The sequence below is a fragment of the Chlorocebus sabaeus genome, chromosome 11 (genome assembly GCF_047675955.1).
Source record: "Chlorocebus sabaeus isolate Y175 chromosome 11, mChlSab1.0.hap1, whole genome shotgun sequence".
In the NCBI taxonomy this organism is placed as follows: Eukaryota; Metazoa; Chordata; class Mammalia; order Primates; family Cercopithecidae; genus Chlorocebus; species Chlorocebus sabaeus.
The window spans coordinates 44,814,434-44,841,249 of NC_132914.1; the positions used below are offsets into that span (position 1 = coordinate 44,814,434).

The following is a 26,816-nucleotide window of genomic DNA, read 5'->3' on the forward strand; positions in this document are numbered from 1 at the left end:
ACTGTGCTCTTAAATGATACATGTGGTCTCCAGTTTGCCACAATCCTCACTAATCCCAATTGTTCCCAACACTGAGGTTATTAATTTTCATTTGCCACCATACTTTCACCTCTGTATATTCTTTGTGATAAAGAAGTACTTCTCTGTTCTTTCTTTCTTTCCTTTTTTTTTTTTTTTTTTTTCCTGAGGCAGAGTCCAGCTCTGTTGCCCGGGCTGGAGTGAAGTGGCATGATCTCGGCTCACTGCAACCTCTGTCTCTTGGATTCAAAAGATTCTCCTGCCTCACCCGCCAAGTAACTAGGACTACAGGCACCAGCCACCACGTCCTGCTAATTTTTGTATTTTTAGTAGAGACGGAGTTTCACCATGTTGGCCAGGCTGGTCTCAAACTCCTGACCTCAGATGATCCATCTGCCTCGGCCTCCCAAAGTGCTGGGATTACAGGCATGAGCCACCGTGCCCAGTCTTCTCTTTTCTTTTTTTAATTTTTTAAAATATTTTATTTCCAACTTTTAAGTTCAGGGGTACATATGCAGGATGTGCAGTTTCGTTGCATAGGTAAACATGGGCCATTGTCATTTGCTGCACAGATCATCCCATCACCCAGGTATTAAGCCCAGCATCCACTAGAAATTCTTCCTGATACTCTCCATCCTCCCACCTCTCACCCTCCGACAGGCCGCAGTGTGTGTTGTTCCCTACCCTTGGTATCCATGGGTTCTTAACATTTAGCTCCCACTTATAAGTGAGAACATGCAATATTTGGTTTTCTGTTCCTGCATTAGTTTGCTAAGAATAATGGCCTCCAACTCCATCTCTGTCCTTGCAAAAGACATTATCTCATTCCTTTTTATGGCTGCATAGTATTCCACAGTGTATATGTACCATATTTTCTTTATCCAGTCTATTACTGATGGGCATTTAGGTGGATTTCATTTATTTGCTATTGTTAATAGTGCCGCAATGAAGATACATATGCATGTGTCTTTATAATAGAATGATTTATATTCCTTTGAGTATATACCCGGTAATGGGATTACTGGGTCTAATGGTATTTCTGCCTCTAGGTCTTTGAGGAATCACCACACTCTCTTCCACAATGGTTGAACTAATTTATACTCCCACCAACAGTGTAAAAGCATTTCTTTTTCCCCGCAACCTCACCAGTATCTGTTGTTTTTTGACTTTTTAAAAGTAGCCTCCGCCTCCCAGGCTCAAACGATCCTCCACCTCAGCCTCCCAAGTAGCTGAGACTACAGGCATGTGCCATCATGCCTGGCTAATTTTTGTATTCTTAGTAGAGACAGGGTTTAGCCATGTTGGTCAAGCTGGTCTCGAACTCCTGACTTTTAAATGATCTGCCTGCTTCGGCCTCCCAAAGTGCTGGAATTACAAGTGTGAGCCACCATGCCCAACCCCCATATGAATTTTAATTTTTTTTTTCTAATTCTATGAAGAATGTCAATGGTAGTTTAATGGGAATAGCATTGAATCTATAAATTGCTTTGGGCAGTATGGTCATTTTCATGATATTGATTCTTCCTATCCATGAGCATGGAATGCTTTTCCATTTGTTTGTGTCCTCTCTAATTTCTTTGAGCAGTGGTTTATAGTTCTTCTTGAAGAGGTCCTTCACTTCCTGATACTTGCATATTAAACATGGAAGCATATTAAGCTTCCATTCACCATGCAAAGTGAATCTATGTACAAAGAACAAACACTGCTCATTTACTTGTTTATGTCTCATGTCTGGTCCCTACAGCCATTTAACTTTGCAACTCCTGGTCTCACTCACAGACCTCTGGGTGTTCTTGAAGTGTGTATTATGCTGTTAATTTACTCCCAGGGCTACCTTGTGCCTTGTTTCCTTAATCCTCCACTGCCTACAGACCAGGGGAGGCAGGTCATGCATCTAAAAGTAAAGGTTCTGGGTGGCTCTTAATTGCTCCTCTGAATTTGCCTTATTGTCTACAGATGGGCCATAACATTTCTTTCTAATTTAGCAATAAATACTATATACTCAGTGACTCTTAGTATAAGAGAATCTGGATACTCTAGCTCAGTTGCCTCCATAATCATTTAATTTTCCTTGTAATTGAGGTTATATGTAAATACTGTAACCATAAACTAATTTAGCCACTAGTGTAATCACCTAACAGGTTCTTCTTGCCCACTGCCTAAACAGAGGCAGTTTATTAAGACAGGGGAATTGCAACAGAGAAAGTGTAATTCATGGAGAGCCACAGTATGGGAGACTGAAGTTTTATTATTATTCAAATCAGCCTCTCCAGAGTTCAGGGATCAGAGATTTTAAGGATAATTTGATGGGTAGGGGGTTGGAAAGTGGGGAGCGCTAATGGATCAGTTCAGAGATGAAATCATGAAAAGTCTAAGCTGTCCTCATGCGCTGAATCAGTTCATGGATGGAGGCCACAAGATCAGATGAGCCAGTTTATGGATCTGGGTGGTGCCAGCTGATCCATGGAGTACAGGGTCTACAAAATACTTCAAGCACTGATCTTAGGTTTTATTATAGTGACGTTATCCCCAGGAGCAATTTGGAAAGGTTCAGAATCCTGCAGCCTCCAGCTGCATGACTCCTAAACCATAATTTATAATCTGGTAGCTAATGTGGTGGTCCTGCAAAGGCAGTCTAGTATTCAGGTAGGAAGGTGGTTTGTTTTGGCAAAGCGCTGTTATCGTCTTTGTTTCAAAGTTATACTATAAACTAAGTTCCTCCCAAAGTTAGTTTAGCCTATACCCAGGAATGGTGTAACAACTTGGAAATTAGAAGCAAGGTCGAGTCAGTTAGGTCACATTTCTTTCACTGACATAATTTTCTTAGTTGTAATTTTTGCAAAGGCAGTTTCAATAGTTTTTTATGAATAGGAGGAAAGAAATAAAGAGAGGGAAGGAGGGAGAAGAGGAGAGAGGAAAAGAGAGAGAGAGAGAGGAAGGAAGGAAGGAAAAAGAAGGGTCAATAACCATGTGACCGCCTAAGGGGTTCACCTTGCCCACTGCCTAGACAGAGCCAATTCACCAAAGTAAGGGAATTGGAATAGAGAAAGAGTAATTCACGAAGAGCCAACTGTGTGGGAGACCAGAGTTTTATTATTACGAAAATCAGTCTCCCCCAGCATTTGGAGAGCAGAGTTTTTAAGGACAATTTGGTGGGTTGGAGGAAGCCAGTGAGCTAGGAGTGCTGATTGGTTAGGGATGAAATCAGAAGGAGTCAAAGCTGTCTTCTTGCGCTGAGTCAGTTCCTGGGTGCAGGGCACAAGATCAGATGAACCAGTTTACCGAACTGGATGATGTCAGCTGATCCATCACATGCAGGGTCTGCAAAATATCTCAAGCATTGATCGTAGGAGCAGTTTAGGGAGGGTCAGAATCTTGGAGCCTCCAGCTGCATGACTCCTATCCATAATTTCTAATCTGTGGTTCATGTTAATCCTACAAAGGCCATCTAGTCCCCAGACAAGAAGGAGGTCTGCTTTGGGAAAGGGCTGTTATCATCTTTGTTTTACTATAAACTAAATTTCTCCCAAAGTTAGTTCAGCCTACACCCAGGAATGAACAAGGACAGCTTGGAGGTTAGAGGCAAGATAGCGTTGGTTAAGTTAGATCTCTCACTGTCTCAGTCATAATTTTGCAAGGGCAGTTTCAACCATAGTCAGCACTCAGTAAGTACTAACCATAATATTGTCAATGATTGGTATCAGGCTTGGTGTGTTTTGCTCCACCCCCTGCCTCCTTGGTAATTCCTCAGCCTGCTGGGGACAAGGCAAAAGTTCACTTCCATTTTTTTCAGTCTCTCTTTATATGAATTGATCATTTTTTAAATCCTAGATTTTCTTTGGGGGACTGAGGCAGGAGGATCACTTGAGACCAGCCTCGTCAATATAGCGAAACCCCATCTCTACATTCCCTTGCCTCTGAAAAAAAAAAAAATCCAAGGTTATTTTAAGGACCTTGTGTGTTAAAAAGGAAAGTGAGGAAGTAGACCTGACAGTAGTTACAGACACTACCCTGTTTCTACCTTCCACTCTGTGCTCTCAAATCCCAACACTACCAACATAAATAAATGGTGATTAGATGGTTTAGCCAGCATTTGCTCTTGCCTTAGGTAAAGGCTATTCAAATGGCCAGGGACTTTGACATATGCATCCAACTGAAGCTGAACTCAACTTGGCTGGCTCTGCCCAGGTAGAAGGGGCTTTGAAGGGGATTTTAGCAAACAATCAGATGTTACCAAAATCTTATTAGGAGAAGAGAATTATCCTGTGGTCTCTAGCTCAGGGCCTTGAGGGAATATCCTTTCAGGACCTAGATGGAGCCCCATGGTCAATGCACCAAGAAAATAAAGGACTTTAGCCTGAAGGTGACAGATGGAGGACTACATTACTTTAAATGTTTGTCCAAAATATGTAAAACAAATTGCTGGGATAATATCAGTGTTGGTTTGAATAGCCTGTTGGATTGGTTGAGATGAAGCAAGGAGCTGGCAGCTGGGCTCATCTGGTAGCACAGATAAGAACCTAATTAGCTCTATGAAAGAGGAAGCCCTGTGCCACCTCCCCTGAGCTGTCTGAGGCCCAGGGGCACACCTTCCAGCTACCTAAGGCTGCTGCCTCCTCCCAGTCCCACTGAGGAAAGGAAGTGCTGTTTCTCTCCTGATAGGACAAGGATGACCCAGCAGATGGGCCTGTGGGCAAGCAGAGCTCTCAACTACCTTTTCTCTTAGCATGGGTGACAGTGTGTATGCCCACTGACCTCCCTTCCTTCCTCTTTGCTTTTGTGGACCAAGCAGGAAGGGGCTTAGATGGGATTTTAGCAAACAATCAGATGTTACCAAAATCTTATTAGGAGAAGAGCATGTAGACTTACCCTGTGGTCTCTAGCTCAGAGCCTTGAGGGAATATCCTTTCAGGACCTATTGTCATGGAAGGAAATGACAATAAGGAAATCTTCCTTACACAAATATGTAAGTATGCATTCCTCTTTGTCAGATACAATCACAACTTAAAGAACTTGCACCAGCCTTGTGATCTGGGTCTTGGCCCCTAAGACCTGACTAGAATCAATTATTCTTAAGATACCTGCTGAGAGAACTTATTCAGATAAAACATTTCAGGGCTTTTTTGATTTAAAGCTTTTCTATTTAAAGAATAACAAGCTCCTTCTCTAGTTTTCTTTAACAAACTAAGCATATGACAGGCAAAGGATACAGATTTTTCATAGCTTACTTCCTCCTGAAATTTAAGTCTGGTTAATCAAGCTCTGTGAATGACAGTTTCTCCTTTGAACTTTGTGGGCTAACACAGCTCTCTGAACACCCATAGTTTGTTCGGTTTTGGGTTTTTTTTTTTTTTTTTTTTTTTTTTTTGAGACGGAGTCTTGCTCTGTCGCCCGGGCTGGAGTGCAGTGGCCGGATCTCAGCTCACTGCAAGCTCCGCCTCCCGGGTTTACGCCATTCTCCTGCCTCAGCCTCCCGAGTAGCTGGGACTACAGGCGCCCGCCACCTCGCCCGGCTAGTTTTTTGTGTTTTTAGTAGAGACGGGGTTTCACCGTGTTAGCCAGGATGGTCTCGATCTCCTGACCTCGTGATCCGCCCGTCTCGGCCTCCCAAAGTGCTGGGATTACAGGCTTGAGCCACCGCGCCCGGCCGTTTTTTTTTTTTTTTTCTCTTATTTTCCTGAGCAGTGTAAACAATTGTAAAGCTTTAAATAAATGAGCTATAAGAAATTTTCCCAGGGTCTTCATTCTGTGACTCCACCAGGTGTCAAGGTCTCTGAACCAGCTGCCTTAGACACATGCCTGAACTCAAAGCAGCCATACTGTTAAGGGACAGACTTGGTGCTGGGGGATAAACTTAGTGATTTCGGTTTTTGTTTGTTCGTTTGTTTTGAGACAGGGTCTCCTCTCCCAGGCTGGAGTGCAGTGGCACAATCATAGCTCACTGCAGACTTGACTTCCTGGGCTCAGGTGATCCTCCCACCTCAGCCTCCTGAGTAGCTGAGTATAGCACACACCACCACCCTCGGCTACTTTTTTATTTTTATTTTATTTTTTTGAGACGGAGTCTCACTCTGTCACCCGGGCTGGAGTGCAGTATCACAATCTCGGCTCACAGCAACCTCCACCTCCCAGGTTCAAGCGATTCTCCTGTCTCAGCCTCCCGAGTAACTGGGACTACAGGCATGCACCACCACACTTGGCTAATTTCTGTATTTTTAGTAGAGACAGGGTTTCTCCATGTTAGCCAGGTTGGTCTGGAACTCCTGACCTCAGGTGATGCACCCCCCTCAGCCTCCCAAAGTACTGGGATTATAAGCATGAGTCACCCTGCCCAGCCTATTTTTATTTTTGTATAGACGGGGTCTCGCTATGTTGCCTAGACTGGTTTCAAACTCCTGGGCTCAAGCAATCCTTCCACCTTGGGCCCCTAAACTGCTGGGTTTACAGGCGTGAGCCACCCGGTGGAACCCAGCTTGCTGGCTGTTTTGATTTGACTTGTAGGGAACAAAGCCTGACACTGGCCGGGTGCAGTGGTTCATGGCTGTAATCCCAACATTTTGAGAGGCTGAGGCAGGCAGATTGCTTAAGCCCAGGAGTTCGAGACCAGCCTAGCCTGGTCAACATAGTGAGACCCTGTCTCTACCAAAAATAACAACAACAACAAAAACAAATGCCCTCCTTGACTTTGTCACAGTGTTTTAATTTTCATTTACATCACCCTTCTCTATGTGACACTGTGGGTGTGGCATCTGTGCTGCTCAGGACACAGTGAGGTGTCTGGTGTCAGGGTGAGCAAAGACCAGGGCAGGCAGAGAGACCTTAGATTCTGGCTTCACTGCTTAGTGTCAGCTGATTGGCTTCAGGCAGAACCAGCCCTCCAGGAAGTCCTTTCCCTTTTCCAGTATTCCTCACAGAGACAGTAAGAGCTACCCTTCGGGGTGGTTTTAAAGGTAACAATAGGCTCACCTGTAACCCCGAAGGCAGAAGGAACACCTGAGGAACACCTGAGACCAGCCTGGCCAACGTAGCAAAACCCCTCCTCCACTAAAAATATAAAAATTACTGGGGCGTGGTGGCACATCCCTGTAATCCCGGCTACTCGGGAGGCTGAGGCAGGAGAATCACTTGAACCCGGGAGGTGGAGGTTACAGTGAGCCAAGATCATGCCATCGCACTCCAGCCTGCACAACAGAGAAAGATTTCGTCTCAAAAAGAAAAGGTAACAATAATGAATAAATGAATATGTGACACCTGGTAAAGCAGGCTCTCAATAAATGGTAGCAATAATGATTATTGTTGATTTCGTAAAAAGAGTTAATACACTTTAAATGCTTGGAATAGTATACTCAGTAGGTGTTCATTGTTATTGAATACTGTTATCAAAGGGAATCCAGATGCCTTATCAATTTGGGATCTTCAGGCTTTATCCCAGTAATGCTATGGATTTGGCTAACGTGTTTGATTAAGGCAGAAAGGCTGGTATCTTCAGAAAAATTTTGACATGATTTAGCAGGTTAAATTCAGCCTATGAAGGGAAGTAAAATTATAAGATCTGCGTCTCAGAAAGAGCAAGACTGTGGTTTAGAGAATGGATTGGAGGAAGAAAGGAACATTAGTGGGAAGATAAACTTGGAAGCCACCGCACCACCACAGCAGGATTCTAGATTTGAACTAAAGCAGAGGCTATAGTTAGAGGCTATAGGAAGAGGACTGATCAAAGATTGGCTTTGGAGATAGAAGCTACTCTACTTGTGGCAGATGAAGAGGAAGGAGTCACAGATGATCTTGAGATTTCTGTGTTGGGGCAACCGGGTAGATATTGATTTCATCTTCTGAGAGGAGGAGCAGTTTTGGAAAATAACATGATTCGTTTAGAATTTATTTTAAATTGGAACCTTGCGTAGTCATTTTATTCAACCGGAAACAAAGACATTTCTTTACTCTTAGCTATTTTTGTCATGTATTTTAAAACTATCCCATAATTTAACCAGCATATATCACTAAGAATAAATGCATAGGTAGAAAATAACCACAATCAGTCTTTTGTCATGATACCAAAATATAAAGTGGCTGGGGCCACAGTTATGTAACACTTAGAAATCATGACTAACAAAATAGAATACTGACATATGATTCTAAGATTTACAATTAAACTGCACCAGATTCAGATAAATGAAACCAATGTCTGATTCTCCATCTTCATTTATTTAAATGTATTTCAGGCCGGGCTTGGTGGCTCATGCCTGTAATCCCAGCACTCTGAGAGGCCGAGGCAGGCAGATCACCTGAGGTCAGGAGTTCAAGACCAGCCTAGCCAACATGGTGAAACCCTACCTCTACTGAAAATACAAAAATTGACTGGGTGTGGTGGTGCATACCTTTAATCCTAGCTACTTGGGAGACCGAGGCACAAGAATCGCTTGAACCCAGGAGGTGGAGGCTGCAGTGAGCCAAGATCACACCATTGCACTCCAGTCTTTCAACACTCCGTCTGAAAAAAGTAATAATAATAAAAAATAAATAAATAAATGTATTTCAGAGAAGCAACAACAAACTATGTTAAGGAAAAGAGCACCCTAAAAGAAAAAGGAAGAGCAAAAAAAGTAAGCTGTAACAATATTTTTGTAAGTGATAATTGGGAAAAATACTTAAAAGCCTACTATTTTACCAATAAAATAGAATAGTGATATATGATTAATTTATAAAACAAAGGATGCAATGTGGGCCAATCGTATGTACACAGTAAATACTCATCAGAAAAGAATATGACTAGGAGCTATTTTTTATGGTGCTGTTTTCAGTCATTTTCACATTTTCAGTGGAATTTTAAAAGTCCCTTTTCAGTATTAGAAGTGATACTCTAACATAAAGCCATAAATGCACTCCCAACATTGAATTCTAATTATCTGCTTCTGTGTTTTTCCCTCCCTGCACTGCGAGCTACAGGACATAGAGAAGACCATGTCCTACTCAACCTCATATCTCAGGTGCTAAGCACTGTGCCTGACCGAGGGAACACTTGATGAATGTTAATCTAATAAAGTAAGAAAGGAAGAATAACACACATCCAAAAATATTAAGTTATTTCCATCTTCCTTGACAAAACAACCTTATGGCCGGGCGCGGTGGCTCACGCATGTAATCCCAGCACTTTGGGAGGCTGAGGTGTGTGAATCACTTGAGACCAGGAGTTCAAGACCAGCCTCGCCAACATGGTGAACCCCCAACTCTACTTAAAAAAAAAAATAAGTAGCCAGGTGTAGTGGCACATGCCTATAATAACAGCTACTCAGGAGGCTGAGGCAGGAGAATTGCTTAAGCCTAGGAGGCAGAGGTTGCAATGAGCCAAGATCGCACCACTGCACTCTAGTGTGGGAGACAGAGTGAGGCGCTGTCTCAAAAAAAATAAATAAATAAATAAAAGAGAACTGAGCATAGTGGCTCAGGTCTGTAATCCCAGCACTTTGGGAGGCTGAAGCGGGCGGATCACTTGAGCCCAGGAGTTCGAAGCCAGCCCGGGCAACACGGCGAAACCCCATCTCTACCAAAAATACAAAAAACTAGCAGGGCGTGGTGGCTCACTCCTGTGGTCCCAGCTACTGGGGTTCGGTGGGGGACTGAGGTGTGAGGATCACTTGAGCCTGGAGGTGGAGGTTGCAGTGAGCTGAGATCATAGCAGTGCACTCCAGCATAGGTGACAGAGAAAGACTCTGTCTCAAAAAAACAAAAAGAAAAAAGGAGAGAGAACTGGAATTAGAAAACTAAACTGTGGTTTAAAGGTAAGGGGCATTGCTAAATAATGTAAGACCCAATTCTTGTAGGGTATTAAATTATTCTCTGTGAAAGAGCTTACAGTCTTTTCTCTTACAGAGAAAAAAATTCATGAACTATGGCTCTGGAACTATGAGTCCGGTACCCAGGAAGCCTGGTCTTTAGTCCAAGCTCAGTAGTTAACCTGTGTGATTGAGGCAGCTGCTCAATCTCCCCGAGCTTCAACTTGACCTAACGATGATTTCTGTCATCTCCCTTCCACTTGCGCAGTCTCTTCCTGCAGTGATGGTGTCATACCAGCCCACGGAACAGTGCCCATCAAACAAGGTACTTGTCAGTATTTACATTTTTTTCTAGTGGCTAGTCATTTAAAGAACTATTTGGCATTACTAAAGCATGGATGCATGTATACCAATCCCTGGAATAAAATGAGCATTTACTAAGTGCCAAGCAGTCTGCTTAGCACTTTGCATGTTTAAACTTCACAAGTAGAAGTGGGCCAGAGGGGTTGAGTATCTTTCCCAAAGTCACACAGCTTGTGGGTTATTAATTTGGGACTCTGAACTCCAGCTTTTCTGCCTGCAAAGGCCATGTTCTGAACCACTAAGCTACACTGGAACAGAATACGGAACTTGCATAAAACATAAGAATTCTAAGAATTTTGTGGAAACATTTAAGAAATCCTGACAGAATGGGATCTTTTATAAATTCACATTTCTCATTCCATCCATCCCGAATAGTGAAATCACTGATTTGGCTCTTCTCAATCTGCAACATCTCAAATCCCAACAACTATTGCCTTGTTCATCAGCACAAAGTTTGCACGTACTTAGTGCAAAATTTAGTTCTGTTACTAAATCGAACTCATGAGAAGTTTTAATCCAGAATCTCAAAGTTCCTAATATGCTATCAGAGAAGATTTTGTACCCTAATAGAAACAAATTATTCATTATTCATATGTGCTTGAAAATACTAAATGTGAGTGCTTGGAAGAGGACTTATCAAAAATATGTGTACTGTTTAAGTCAGACAAGCAAAGCAAAAGCATAGTTTTGTTATTTGCCAAATTTGGCCCATTTGTTTAAGGCAGCCCAGGAATAGATTTAAGCACATACACACACCAGCCAACTGAAATTAATGTATATATGTATATATTTAATGGGCTGATTTCTGGCCCACTTATAGGATTCCCAAGAAGATAAGAAAAATAATTGCATTCCTTAAGTTAGAAAATGTGGATAAAACGATAATGGCTTGCATAAAGAAAAGTTTAAATTTCTCTGTGGCTATAACCACTAACGAGCTGCTAATATTAAAGGATATCTGTGTGAAAGCACATTCACAGGGTAAAACATTATATGTGCATAAGTTGTCATTACTGTTTAAGAAAAAGCCAAGTTTGGTGGGTAAAAAAAAAGAGATGGCTCACTGAGCTTTGAAACATGAAATAGGGCCAGAATAGCACTAGTAGCCAGAATAGCAATAGTAGCTGTCTACATAGAGCATAATAAGTTCTTGGAAGCCAGAAAATCAGTTGAAAATCTGTTGATCTCAAACAACTTTAAGTTTAAAGAGTATAAGTGGAATTATCATTTTCATTATTACAGCTCCTCCGTTCTCTGGTCTTGGGATGATTACAAAGATTGTTCTTCTATTCTCACAGTGCACAGACCAGCTGAAATCTACAGAACTAGAAAGATTTGCAATTCATTTATAGAATTGCTAGAACTAAATAATGGCAGATTTTCAAAGATATGTAATAGATTACTCTGAATTATAAAATATTAAGGCTATCAGTTGGGTTCTGCCTTGATTGTATTAAATTTCATGGTAATGACTGTACTAAAATTCATGGGGAAATGCAAGATAACATTATTGATGGCCATAGAGAAGAGGATGAAAACAATGCACAATGTATGGAATTAATTTTAAGCCACACACTGAGTAGACAGTGATGTAAAGTAAAATGATATTTTTCAAGGAAAGACAATTATGTCACATTATAATCCAGTTTACATAAATAGCATACCATTAAAAAAAAAACTAAGTCTTCAGAGCATGTAATTCAGGACTGTTTTGAAATCTCTTACTCTTGTTGGTTAGTTATTTTGTACTGTAAGGGAGGGAAAATGGCTTCTTCCATACTTCTAGGTTCTTTGGCTGGGATACAAATTAAATTGACACAAAACAGATTAACAGAAGAAAAAACATTTTTGGCCAGGCTCAGTGGCTCATGCCTGTGATCCCAGCACTTTGGGAAGTTGAGGATCAAGGGAGGATCAAGGGAGGATCACTTGATCCCACGAGTTCAAGACCAGCCTGGGCGACATAATGAGACCAAATCTCAATTAAAAAAAAGAAAAGGAGAAAACATTTTTAATTATATGCACACACACTGGAATCCCACAAAACATGAGACTCAAAGAAAGGCCAGATGATGGAAGCTTATCCTGAGCTACAGGAAGGAATAGGGACTTGGGGCTTGCAGAGAACTAGTGACAAGTTATAGGAGGGTGATGAGAAGAAATGTATAGTGAATAAAGGTTGTCTTGTTATGTAAATGAAAAGTCTCCCAGGTAATAAAAGTTGTCTGAGAGCAGGACTCTTCCTGATACAGATACTTTGACTAATGTAGATTTCTTTTATAAATATAAATTTATTTTACAAAAGGACAGCTTTTCAGAGATACCCCTGTGTCTGCAGTTGCTCAGAATAATCAGCTCGAAATACGCCAAATAACTATATTTTGGGGTGGCATATTTTTTATTTTTAAGATGGAGTCCTGCTGTCGCCTTGGCTGAGGTGCAATGGTGCAATCTCAGCTCACTGCAACCTGCGCCTCCTGGGTTGAAGCGATTCTCCTGCCTCAGCCTCCCAAGCAGCTGGGATTACGGGAACCTGGGGGTGGCATATTCTGATCTTCTGTAGTCATGCATTGGGATCTTCTGTAATCATGCATTTTCTCTCTTTTTTTCTTTCTTTTTTTTCTGATTCATTATTTCCTTTTCTTTTTCATCTTGGTATTTGTAGGGAAAGTGATATTCCCCTCCCCGAAATCATATTATTCCAGACAAAAGAAAACAAATGCCTACGCTTATCTAATCGATCAGAAGACCACCTCCTCACCCCCTCTTTTTTTTTTTTTAAAAGATGGAGTCTTGCTCTTGTCGCCCTGACTGGAGTGCAGTGGGGTGATTTCGGCTCACTGTAACCTCCGCCTCCCGAGTAGCTGGGATTACAGGCACCCGCCACCACGCCCAGCTAATTTTTGTATTTTTAGTAGAGACAGGGTTTCACCATGTTGGCCAGCTGGTCTCGAACTCCTCACCTCAGGTGATCCACCTGCCTCGGCCTCCCAAAGTGCTGGGATTACAAGCGTGAGCCACGGCGCCAGGCGAACAGTCTCCCTTTTAAGCACACTGTCCCCTTGAGTTACCTGCTGGTTTCAAGTGGAACACTAGGGGAGGAAGCAGAAAGTTCTTGTCTTGCTCTGCCACATACTGGATCTAGCTGAGGCCAGGGCTCAGGCCTGTGGTTTCCTGTAGTGTGGACTGAGCTATTTTTCCATCAAGAGGGCAGTGGAGAGATGAAGTGAAAGGATTTAAAAGCGGTTTGTGGCCTGGCGCGGTGGCTTACCCCTATAATCCCAGCACTTTGGGAGGCTGAGGCGGGTGGATCACCTGAGGTCAGGAGTTCACGACAAGAACATGGCAAAACATAGCCAACATGGCAAAACCCCGTCTCTACTAAAAATACAAAAATCAGCCCGGTGTGGTGATGGGTGCCTGTAGTCCCAGCTTCTTGGAGCCTGAAGCAGCATTGCTTGAACCTGGGAGGCAGAAGTTACAATGAGCCGAGACCACGCCACTGCACTGCAGCCTGGGCAACAAGACCGAAACTCCATCTCAAAAAAAATAAATAAATAAAAATAAAAGTGGTTTGTAAACTGTAACACATTGCACAGAAACACAAGATTACTACTACGAAATATTAGTTAGAAAAGTAGAGTTCTTCTTACCATTTCCGTGTTTCTTCTCACTTCCTCCTTTCCTCTTCTGACCACCTCCTCAGCCGTGAACGCACCACACCAGCAAGAACAATAAGAGCCGAGGGTCTGAATTGTTGAATCAAAAGAAGAGTCAAAATAAGCTACACCCAGATTACTGAGAAAAGTGAAATGAAAACAGGCTCAAAACCAAATTCCAGGAAGATGCTGTCTTTGTATTGACTTAACATTTCATGTTTTCATACATGTCAAAGTCTTGAAGCTTCGGTCATTAGTCTTCTGCTTCCTAAAGCAAGAAAGTAAATGCTGACTCGTGTCATTTGCCCCAGATGCCACCGGAAATGTCATCTTCTCCCCAGACGCTGGCTTGCAAGCATAGCAGCACCCAAAGGCTAACCTATTTCCCCTATAGCCCAAGCTCAGAGATCTCCCGTCTGGCCACAATGATCTGCAGGAGAGGAAGAAAGCTATCTAGGGACGAGATCTAGAATCAACTGAGAGAGATGCTTAAACATCACCAGTTACTTTAATGAGTAAGTACTTTTCAGTTTTTCCATTTTATTTGAAACATTAAGTTGGCATTTCTGACCAGCCTTTCTTGAGACTGTCATTTTTGGGGCACTTACTGTAGAGAGGAATCAGTACCCTAGCCTCCTCCAGCCCACCCCATGTAACGCTAAAGAGACAACTGGTGCTTGGCAATAACAAAAAATTAGTGATTGATAAACTAGTAAATTTATTAAAATGGACAGTGAAAGGAAACAACCAATTTAGTTGTGAACTGCAGAAGGGACGTGAGGCATTTGTTGTCTGCAATCTTGTATGTTGTGGTTGACCACAAAGGCTTGGCATCAGTTTTTACTTCCAACACTGCTTCTTATGAAATGGATGACCTTGGGCAGATTACTCGATCTTTTAGCCTTAATTTTTAAATGTATAAAATGGAGAAAATTAAGAGTATGTAGTCCAGGTGCAGTGGCCCACACCTGTCATCCAAGCACTTTGGAAGGCTGAGGCAGGTGGATTATTTGAGTCTAAGTTCAAGACCAGCCTGGACAATATGATGAAACCCTGTCTCTAAAAAAACCTATAAAAATTAGCCGGGCATGGTGGCACAGGCCTGTAGTCCCAGCTACTAGGAAGGTTGAAGTGGGAGGATTGATTGAGTCTGCAGAGTTACTGCAGTGAGCCATGATCTCACCACTGAATTCCAACCTGGGCAACAGAGCGAGATGAAAGAAAGAAAAAAAGAAAAGAAAAGAAAGAATTTCTTAGGGGGTGTGTGTGTGTGTGTGTGTGTGTGTGTGTGACGGAGTCTCACTCTGTTGCTCAGACTGGAGTGCGGTGGCGCTATCTCAGCTCACCGCAACCTCCGCCTCCCAAGTTAAAGCGATTCTCGTGTCTCAGCCTCCCAAGTAGCTAGGATTACAGGCACACGACACCACGCCCAGCTAATTTTTATATTTTTAGTAGAGACAGGGTTTCACCATGTTGGCCAGGCTGGTATTGAACTCCAGACCTCAAGTGATCTGACCCCTTGGCCTCCCAAAGTGTTGGGATTACAGGCGTGAGTCACTGCGGCCTTCTTAGAGTTCTTAAGAAGAATAAAGAGATAAACTGGTAAAACATGTAAACACATTTTGGAGGGTATACTAAATAATGCCACTAAATAATTAATATTGCTAAATAATAAGTTAAATGCTTCATTTAACTAGAAATCTCCCTTAACCACTAAGCCCACTTTCCAGATATGTTAAGGTGGCTCCGAATAACAATAGCAGTGAACATTTGTAGAGTTTACACAGCATTTCATTTGATTTCCACAGTTAACTCTAAGGTAGGCAGTGCAGAGCTGTTGACTTATTTTTGGAGCTGGAGGAGAAGAGAGAAGGGGGAGCTCGGCTGGACATGGCAGCAGGGAGAAAAGCCCCTAGGTCAGTGTTGGCACTGAAGTGGGGAAAACCATGGCCTAGGGAAAGGCCTAATGTGAGAAGTTAATCGGTGTGCCTGGGAAATAGGACATTCATTTCACTAGCACAGATTCTTGGTCCTCAGCTTCCTTAGTCCCTGGACCTTGCTTGTTCTTTCTTCCACTCCAAACCGTGGAGCTTGAAACTGGCAAGTCCTCAGTTGCACTGCCAACAGGCAAAGCAGTGGGAACTCAAGTTTCCAGAATCCTCTACAACATAGTGTGAGTAAAAGCCAAGGCAGAGACAGTGTCTTGCTCTGTCATCCAGGCTGGAGTGCAGTGGTGTCATCACAACTCACTGCAGCCACAAACACCTGGGTTCAAGATATCCTTCCACCTCAGCCTCCTCCTGAGTAGCTGGGACTACAGGCGTGTGCCACCACATCATGCTAATTTTTAATTTTTAATTGTTTTTGTTTTTGTTCTTTTGTAGAGACATGGATGTAGCTTTGTTGTCCAGGCTTGGCCTGAATTCCTGGTCTCAAGCAATCCTTCCTCCGTGGCCTTCCCAAAGTGTTGGGATTTCAGATGTGAGCCACTCTGCCTGGCTGAGACTTGCTCTTATAATCTCACTTTTAAATTCAAAAAATGTTTTCCATAGGTGGGCTATCTATGGAAAAAGGTGGCTCAGGCCTGTAATCGCAGCACTTTGAGAGGCCTAGGTGGGTGGATCACCTGAGGTCAGGAGTTCGAGACCAGCCTGGCCAATACAGTGAAACTCCATCTCTACTAAAAATAGAACAATTATCTGGGCATGGTGGCAAATGCCTGTGATCCCAGCTATTCCGGAGATTGAGGTAGGAGAATCATTTTAGCCCGTGAGACAGGAGGGGATGCAGTGAGCCAAGATCACATCACTGCACTCTAGCCTGGGCAACAGAGTGAGACTCTATCTCAAAAAACAAAAAAAAAAAATTCTTTTTCCATAGAAACACTATTACACATAGAATTTAAATACTACAAAAATGGTAACAAAAATGATAGCAACAATAATAAAACAATATCCATTTCTAAAACTCTTTTGTGTAATCCCTTCAGAGGAGCATAGGTGTTATTTCCCCTATTTAATAAGTGAAAAACTAAGCAGCACAAAGATAAAGTAAGCATTAGAGGTGGAAGAAATCCAGGCCTGCTGACTCAACCCCGGGTTCTTGTTCCTGAGTAAATGGACTTTTGTAGCTAGTCCTGGAGCAGAATTGTCACAATCCAACCTGTTCATCAGTTGAAAGCACTCGTCATTATTAGCTCTCCAATTGCCCTTGTGTTTTATCCATGGGAACTTTTAATTCAGCCACTGGTTAGAATCTAGAGTAGTCAGCATAAGCCTAAACATTTGAAACACAAATATAGCTTTAGTGCAGCACTGGGTTTTCCATTGGCTTTTAAGAAGACTAGCTAACAGAGTGATGAAAATTGAACTAAGTTATTTCACACCTGCTTTGTTTTCTCACAGAAAATTTTAAAGCTGTGCACAAAATATTATTTTGTTTTTCAACAGAGAATAACAAGGAAAGCTACATGCAAATATTTTTATCTAGATAAGATTTTTTTTTTCTCTTAATTTAAACAAATATTTATAGCTGAGATTAAAAGCTCAGGCTTTGGAGCCATACTTACTCCTAAAGAAACAAAAGGAAACCTTAAGCTTATCTAATTATTCGGAAGATTCACTGTCATTAATGACTCTGGTGGCATGAGCCTAAAGTCCCACCTACCCAGGAGGCTGAGGTTGGAGGATTAATTGATCGAGCCTGGGACGTTGAAGCTGCAGTAGCGGTGATCATGCCACTGTACTCCCGGGTGACCAAGTGAGACCCTGCCTCAAAAAAAAAAAAAAAAAAAAAAGAACAAGGAGAAGAAGATACATTGTCAAAAGAATAGTTCTGCCATTTACTAGCTGGGCAACCTTGGGCAATTTATTTATTTATTTTTAATTTATTTTTTGAGACAGTCTCCTGTTGTCCAAGCTGGAGTGCAGTGGCGCGATCTTGGCTCACTGCAACCTCTGCCTCCTGGGTTCAAGCAACTCTCTTGCCTCAGCCTCCTGAGTAGCTGGGATTACAGGTGTGTGCCACGACGCCGGGCTAATTTTTGTATTTTTAGTAGAGACCGGGTTTCACCATGTTGGTCAGGCTGGTCTCAAACTCCTGACCTCAGGTGATCCACCCACCTCGGCCTCCCAAAGCACTGGGAATACAGGCGTGAGCCACCATGCCCAGCCAACCTTAGGCAATTTATGTTACCTCTCCATGCCTCAGTTTACTCATCTATAAAATGGAGATAATAATAGTTCCTCCCTCACCGGGTTGTGAGAATGGAGTAGGCCTGTCACAAAGTGAGTGCTCAGTGAGTGCAGATGATTATTAGGCACAGGCACTGGGCCCTGAGGGGTACAAAGATGGGTAAGACCCACTTCTGCCATCCAGAACTAGCATAGAGTGGGATAGAATGGCACATGGGCAGTTAATTATAGAACAAAGCAGAACCAAAGGTTAAGTAGAGGCATCCCTCAGAGGAAGGAGAGAGTTTTCTACTTGGGAGAGTAGGGAAGGCTCTCTGACAAAATTGTCTTTTAACTTGAGTCTTACTGAAAGAACAGAATTTTAGTAAGAGGAAAGTGTTGGGGAACATTCAAAGGTGAGTCATAGAAACAAAGATAAAGACATGAGAAAAAGGCCTCTGGGCTTTCACAAACCCTATCGTTCCCCGCAGTCTTTCAGAAGATCCCAAGAAGAAAGGATCATATCCCAAAATATAAAAAGTTTACAGAATGCAAAATGTTGGAATTATGCTAACATATTAAATGAATTTGAAATTTTAAAACTTAGATGATGAAGTTTTATGTAAGAAAACATATAAAACTAAAACTATACCATTTAAAAAATAATGTTTTAATCAAAGACAAACTTTTTAAAGACGAAGAAAAATTGGGGGAACGTAAAATATTTAACCATAAAGCCAAAAACAAATGTGACATTGATCACTGTGCTCAGCTTCCCAAAATATATTGCAACATTCCCCTCCTCCCTAAACTGTATCTTGAAAATATATATATTGTTTCCAATATTCATTAGACATCAAAAAAAAAATTTTTTTTTTTTTGAGAAAGGGATATCACCATGTTGCCCAGGCTGGTCTCGAATTCCTGGGTCAAGTGATCCTCCCGCCTCAGCTTCCCAGAGTGCTGGAATTACAGGTGGTGAGCCATCACGCCCGGCCAACATAAAAAATTTTAAATGATTGCCTGGATACAGATCAGCTTAAGGATTTCTTCACAATTAAAACAAAACCAGTCATCAAAAATAAAAATGACTTTATCCACACATTTCAGAAGTAAAGTTTATTTCCACCCAATTATGTATTCCCAGCCAGTGCTTCAAGCAAAATTATACAGCAGCTCTCTGAAACTGCATGGTGAGAATGTGCTGCCATCATTCCCATTGTTGGTCAATGCAATATTTACCTTTAGGGAGACTGTTCAAAGGTCACGAGACAATTATTTGAGGAATTCAGCCATAGTTTGATGGGAAGATAAATGAGTGTCTAGAGAATTGGGAGACTGGGCGAGACAATTATTTGAGGAATTCAGCCATAGTTTGATGGGAAGATAAATGAGTGTTTAGAGAATTGGGAGACTGGGCGCGGTGGCTTATGGCTGTAATCCCAGCACTTTGGGAGGCCAAGGCAGGAGGATTACTTGAAACCAGGAGTTCAAGACCAGACTGGGCCACAAAGCAAGAGCCTGTCTCCACAAAAAAATAAAAAAATAAATTAGCCGGGCATGGGATGCACACTTGTGGTCCCAACTACTCAGCAGGCTGAGGCAGGAGGATCGCTTGAACCCGGGAGATAAAGGCTGCAGTGAGCCGTAATCGCACCATGGCACTCCAGCCTGGGTGACAGAGTGAGACTCTATCTCTTAAAAAAAAATTAAAAAAAAAAAAAGAAAGAATTGGGAAGTGATAGGGTCCTGCATAGACTGCTTTTCCTACCTCCTACCCCTCAACCCCAGAGAACTTTTTATTCTCTCCACCTGAATATGTATGAAACTCAGGAGACAGGTCTGGGCTAGAGACAAAGATAATAGCTACATTCACTGAGTACTTAGAAATGTGGTGGTGTCACGCCAATAACTTTACATGTGTTCATTTAACCCCCACTTGTTAGGAAAACTGCAGTTATATTGTTCCCATTTTATTGACGAGGTTTCTTCAGGGCAGAGAGGTTGCTTAATAGGCTCAGGGACTCAAGGGCTAGTAAGCAGTGGAGCAGGATCTAAACCCAAGGGGCCAACCCCAGAACCCCTCCCTCTCAGCCAATGTGCTTTATTGCCCCAATTCTCAGTCATCTGCATACAAATAGGAATTGATAAGGGGATGGTCCGTTGTTACCATCCAAACCAGGACTCTTAAGGGTTTGGGGTGCTACTAATCATTCTGGGAAAACAGGCGGAAACCAGAACTGTTTGGGGCAAATAGGGACATATGGTTACCTCATTTCCTGATACTCTGAAAATGGGTGGACACACGAAGATAAGAATGTTGAAGAAGAGAAGAAAGGACCCCTTCAGTGGCCTTGAGAAAGACCGGGAAAGGAGGGAGAAATAAGAAAAAGAGAGAGAGAGAGAAAGACCAACATTTGGGGAACTGCAAGAGAAAGATAAACCCTCAAAAGATACTAGGGAAGGACAAGATGCAAGGGTGTCACAAATACGTGGACTTGAGGGCTGGGTTTCTCAGAGGGAGCAGTCAGTCATGCCCCCACCCCTCATACTGTAAGAACCAAAAAGTGACCACTGAAAGGAGCAACAAGGAAATCATCGGCGATTTACTAACAAACATTCCTTTGCTTTGATGCAGTCAGAGCCAAATTGAAGTAAACGGAGGAGTGAGTGGGAGGTGGGGCCCAGACCTAGACCCAGTCGGTGCAAGCAAGTTTTGTTTTTAAATGTGGCCTTGGAGCGGAGGCAAAAGATAGGACTGTCCTGGAGGTGGAGTCAAAGATGTTTCCTTTGTTTTTCAAAGCAAGAAGCTAGAATGTGTTTAATGCTAAAAAGAAGGATCCAAGCCAAGTAGGGTAAAGAAAATGCAGAATGCAAATAATCCCCTCACTGGGGGATATCCGGGAGCAAAGTCCCTGAGCTGCTGAGGAAGCTTTACGCCTAAGAAGGTACCTCTCTGCCTTTGCAGGAGTGGGAAGCGGGGTGAGGATTTGAAGGTTTGAGGAGGGAGTCGAGGCAGGGTTCTGTCTGCAGGCCTGTGTTTTCTCTGGAATCATTGTGGGAGGGCTTGCTGAGTCAAAGGATTAGAAGGGCCTACTGTCTGGCAGGTCTTGTATTAGGCTCTTGATGTATGGGATCTCTTTTCATCTTCACTATTATTCAACAAGGTAGGTAATGTTGTTCCCTTTTTACAGAAGAGGAAACTGGTTCAAAACTGTGGGCAACCGGCCCAAGAGCACGCAGCTGTCCAGGGACAGAGTCCCTGTCTGGCTTCTTTGCCTGGAGTTGAAAGCCAGATCACCACCTTCGGTATCTTTCATTTGTGTTAAAGGGGTAATAGGTAGGAAGTTAGCAAATATACTTTGAATAATGGACGCAAGACCATCATGTAGATGTTTACTATAGACTGTACTTGATTGAAATCGTACTTTTGTGTCTATGAAATGCTTTGATTATTTATTTTAGGGAATATTTACAAAAGGCTATAAAACAAAAGCTTAAAAAAGTGAGGTCACTAGAATTAATGGTCCATAGTTTTATCTTTTGTTTTTATAGAAGTTACCTGTATATCACTTATTAAGAACCTCCACTTCATTCATAAAAATGCCCTCTGCATTTCTTTCTGTAATCCATAGGAGTTGTTTATATTAGACTATTATTATGGGAAAATATGCTGCTTTAAGAATTTTTAAACTTGGTAATTTTCAGACTCAAAGTGTTTGGGATTCTTCTGTTGGTAATTTATTTTAAAAGAATTACAAATTTCAGATTGTGGCCTGGTAGGGATGATATAAATACAAACTGAATATACCCACAGTGATTCCTGCCTCCACAAAGTAAACCTGTGATTACATGGAGCCCAGTTTGAAGATCTTTATTCTAGTTTCCGTTTTTCACTTATCTTGCATGATTTTAGATGTGTTTAAGGACTACCTGGATAACGAACTTAGAAATACAGGCCTTATGGTGTGGTTTCATGATGCAGGGATTCATAGGGGAATCATGATCGATGTTGAGGGGTGTGAGCCAAATGTGCAGTAACAGCTGTCATAGCTGTAGATAGACACAGGTGCTCTCTACATTTTTACTCAATTAATTAATGGACTGCAGATCTGAGACCTACATAGCAAGTGAGGTCAATGTAGAAAGGGGATTCACATCAGTTAACAATCTTTCCAGTGGTTATTTGGCAATTCTTTTTCTGTTTCTTTCTTTTTTTTTTTTTTTCTTTTTCTGACAGTCTCACACTGTCACCCAGGCTAGAGTGCAGTAGCACAATCTTGGCTCACTGCAACCTCCACCTCCCAGGTTCAAACGATTCTGCTGCCTCAGCCTCCCAAGAAGCTGGGATTACAGGCGCGTGCCACCGTGCCTAGCTAATTTTTGTATTTTTAGTAGAGACAGGGTTTTGCCATGTTGGCCACGCTGGTGTCGAACTCCTGATCTCAAGTGATCCACCCACCTTGGCCTCCCAAAGTGCTGGGATTACAGAATTGAACCACTGCACCTGGCCTGGCAATTATTTTTCTATTGCATTACTTACCACAGCATAGCATCTCTCAGTACTTTTCTGTATGTTTCCTTTGCTCCTAAAGCCGCTTTTGAAAATAGGCCTGCATTACTTCTTCCACTTTGGTGTTGTGTGGGTCGATGGATGTTCACTGACTGGCCTCAAATCAAAATATGAGTCTCTAGAGAATCCCCAGTCCACATAAGTTTTCCTAAAGAAAAGTTCGAATTGTTTGCTTTTCTTTTTTCTCTCAGAACTGTATATGGCATGTAATTTAATTTTTGGCAAGTTTAAATTCACTTAGAAAACTAAGCAAATGCCAAGACATAGATAAATTATACAGGTGAGCTCATTAAAAATAATTCCTTATCTGTACCATCCAGTCCACTAAAATTTAACAGAATTTTGGAAAGTTCAAACTATTGGTTAGATCCCCCAATATTCCCAGTACGGTATTGTATTAAGATAGTCATATGCAAGAAACTTATAGTTACAAGTACTTCCCACAATGAATCAAAACATCTTGATTGTTAGTAACTGTCTCTGTGATTTAAAACTTCTCTGCAGGATCTCTAAAGCAACTGGCTTATTTCAATGTACCTCTTCTTGTAACTAAAGATCAATCAGAAAAGAAAAAAATCAGCATAATTATTACAAAACTTCAATGAAAGATAAATGCTACGTGTTTGGTTTGTGATCATTGTAAAGCAATAGTCAATGAGTTGTAATTCATAGCTTATGAAGCTGTTAAAAAATTAATTATCCCCAAACAGGGAAATATAAACAAGATGCCATAATTTATTGTGGTAGTAGACATTATTAATGCATATTTCTGTGACAGCGCTAGCCTCAGCCCAAAGTTTACTTTGAAAACAGAAAGAAACATGGAACTGTTTATAACTATGATTTTTTTTTTTTTTTTTTTTTTTTTTTTTTGAGAGGGAGTCTCGCACTGTCGCCCAGGCTGGAGTGCAGTGGCCGGATCGCAGCTCACTGCAAGCTCCGCCTCCCGGGTTTGTGCCATTCTCCTGCCTCAGCCTCCCTATAGATGGGACTACAGGCGCCCGCCACCTCACCCGGCTATTTTTTTTTTGTATTTTTTAGTAGAGACGGGGTTTCACTGTATTAGCCAGGATGGTCTCGATCTCCTGACCTCGTGATCCGCCCGTCTCAGCCTCCCAAAGTGCTGGGATTACAGGCTTGAGCCACCGCGCCCGGCCTTTTTTTTTTTTTTTTTTTTTGAGACAGAGTCTCTCTCTGTAGCCCGGGCTGGAGTGCAGTGGCGCGATCTCGGCTCACTGCAAGCTCCGAATTCCGGGTTCACGCCATTCTCCTGCCTCAGCCTCCCGAGCAGCTGGGACTACAGGCGACCACCACCACGCCCGGCTAATTTTTTTGGTATTTTTTTAGTAGAGACGGGGTTTCACCATGTTAGCCAGGATGGTCTTGATCTCCTGACCTTGTGATCCGCCCGCCTGGGCCTCCCAAAGTGCTAGGATTACAGGCGTGAGCCACCGTGCCCGGCCATAACTATGATTTTTAAAATTATCTCGAAACTTTAAAAAAAAATTGTGTTTTAATTCGAGGTTGGAATCAGGTTGCAATGATTGTTCATAAACCTCCCTCCTCTGGCTTAGACTCTTCCAACACTCTCAGGTACTTCATTTACATACATCAATTTTAGCAGCCAGCTCTTTAAGTGCCGATTTTCCCACCCCTCCTCTTGAGAGAAGAGATTGCCACTCTCTTTTTTTTTTTTTTTTCTGAGAATCGCTCTGTCCCGCAGGCTGTAGTGCAGTGACACGATCTCGGCTTACTACAAACTCCGCCTCCCGGGTTCACACCATTCTCCTGCCTCAGCCTCCCAAGTACAGTAGCTGGGACTACAGGCGCCCGCCACCACACCCGGCTAATTTTTAAAATATTTTTAGTAGAGACGGGGTTTCACCATGTTAGCGAGGATGGTCTCAATCTCCTGACTTCGTGATCCACCCACCTCGGCCTCCCAAAGTACTGGGATTACAGGCCTGTGCCACAGCACCGGGCCGAGATTGCCTCTGTTTTTGATACTTGTCTGGCTTTGTTGTCTAGCCTGGAGTGCGTTGGTGCGATCTCCGCTCACTGCAACCTCCGCCTCCCGGATTCAAGCGATTCTCCTGCCTCAGCCTCTTGAGTAGCAGGGATTACAGGCGCGCCACCACACCCAGCTAATTTTTTATATTTTTGGTAGACACGGGGGTTTCAACATGTTGGCCAGGCTGGTCTTGAACTCGTGATCTCAAGTTATCCGCCCACCTTGGCCTCCTAAAGTGCTGAGATTACAGGTGGGAGCCTGGCCGAAATTGCCTTTTCATACCTACTCCTTGCACCCAGTGCACTATTTGGCTCTCTGTGATCTTTATTAAGTGAATGAGTGAATCTATAAAATAGCTACCAAAATGAGTACGTGTGCTTATCAAATCTGAAGCAAAGAAAGATGCCTAGGCTATAAAGATCACTGATCTGGCCATTTCAAATCCTTTTTTTGTTTTATTTTTTATAAATAAAAAGAGCTCTGAAAATGGATGCTATCGACCTTTTTTTAAAATCAGAACAGGTTTATGTCTCCAAATTATTCTTCTCTACTCACTCCCCTGAAAGTGTCATTTTGGTTTTGTTAAGTTTTATTTTTAATGCTTGGTCTCTTAGCTTAAACGATTCTTTCCCAAAATGATAGTCTTGAGGGTGTCAGATTTCATTAATCCTGTTACAGTTACAGTGCTCCTCTTTATCAAGAATTTCATTTCCATTTCAGGTTTGTTTGTTTGTTTTTGTGTTTTTGTTTTTGTTTTTGAGGCAGAGTCTCTATGTCACCCAGTCTGGAGTGCAGCAGCAAGATGGTAAGATCTCAGCTCACTGCAATCTCTGCCTCCAGGGTTCAAGCAATTCTCCCGCCTCAGCCTCACGAGTAGCTGGGATTAGAGGCACCTGCCATGATGCCCACCTAATGTTTGTATTTTTGTAGAGGGGGGCTTTCAGCATGTTGGCCAGGTTGGTCTTGAACTTCTGACCCCAGGTGATCTACCCACCTTGGCCTCCCAAAGTGCTGGGCTTACAAGCAAGAGCCACCGTGCCTGGCCCCATTTTGCATTCTAACTGGAATACTTCTTCCCAATCATTTTCCTCTCTCTTTCCTTCTCACCATCATAGCTGCATGTTCCATTAGAGAAGAATAATAAGGCCAGGCACGGTGGTTCACATGTGTAATCCCCAGCACTTTGGGAGGGTGAAGTGACTGAATCGCTTGAGACCAAGAGTTCAAGACCAGCCTGGCCAACATGGTGAAACCCCGTCTCTACTAAAAATACAAAAATCAGCTGGGCATGGTGGCAAGTGCCTGTAATTACAAGTATCTGGAGGCCAAGGCACGAGAATTGCTTGAACCTCAGAGGCAAAAGTTTCAGTGAGTTGAGATCTCACCACTGCACTCCAGCCTGGGTGACAGAGCAAGACTCTGACTCAGAAAAGAAGACATTCTCAGATAAATGTTTTTGTCAGATATTGGCCCTGAGCTCTTGTAGCAACATTTGGGTGGGTTAAGTTAACTGGTTAGGATATAGTACCTCCAGAAGTCCTCAGACACTATGAGGTTGTCAGTCTATAGAACTGTGTTTTGGTTCTTCTTCGTTTTTTCTTTCCTTTTTTTCTTTGAGACAAAGTCACACTCCGTTGCCCAGGCTGGAGTTCAGTAGTGCAATCTCAGCTTGCTGCAACCTCCACCTCCTGGACTCAGGCAATTCTCATGCCTCAGCCTCCTGAGTAGCTGGGATTACAGGCGTGTGCCACTACACCCAGCTCATTTTTAGTATTTTTAGTAGAGATAGGGTTTCACCAAGTTGCCCAGGCTGGTCCTGACCTCAGGTGATCTGTCCTTCTCGGCCTCCCAAAGTGTTGGGATTACAGGCGTGAGCCACCGCACCCTGCCTGGGTTCTTCTGAATTCAAAGTCTTTATGTGCTTTTATGTCTCCTGCTTGAGCTTAGGATATGGGATTATACTCATTCACCACCCATCCCCTCCCTTCGTGACCACCTCTCCTGGGCAAAGGAGAGGGTTGCCTGACTATGAATAAGAAAAAGATAGGAAAAGATCCTTCTTCTATTAGAGATAGACTTTGGACTAAATCTTAGCTCTATCACATCAATATCTTTCCCTGTAAAATGGGAATAGGAGTTATCTCATAAAGGGCTGGGTGTGGTGGCTCACGCTTGTAATCCCAGCACTTTGGGAGGCCAAGGCGGGCAGATCATCTGAGGTCAGGAGTTCGAGACCAGCCTGGCCAA

The 26,816-nt window shown here is 42.6% G+C and overlaps 1 protein-coding gene and 1 pseudogene across 3 annotated transcripts in view; one reads left to right on the forward strand and one right to left on the reverse strand.

Moving 5' to 3' along the window:
• LOC119618197 (interferon-induced transmembrane protein 3 pseudogene) overlaps positions 1–7,085 on the reverse strand; it is an 85,221-nt pseudogene extending 78,136 nt beyond the window's left edge.
• Positions 1–26,816, forward strand: part of PCED1B (PC-esterase domain containing 1B) — a 166,053-nt gene that overhangs the window by 124,801 nt on the left and 14,436 nt on the right. The window contains exons 2-3 of one of the 3 annotated variants that reach the window (XM_008002984.3): positions 10,060–10,116; positions 14,208–20,933. The gene's annotated coding sequence lies outside the window, so the exon portion shown is untranslated. Of the gene's footprint in view, positions 1–10,059; positions 10,117–13,989; positions 20,934–26,816 lie in introns of those variants that run through there. The other 2 variants (XM_073020652.1, XM_037997227.2) reach the window with 2 other exon arrangements.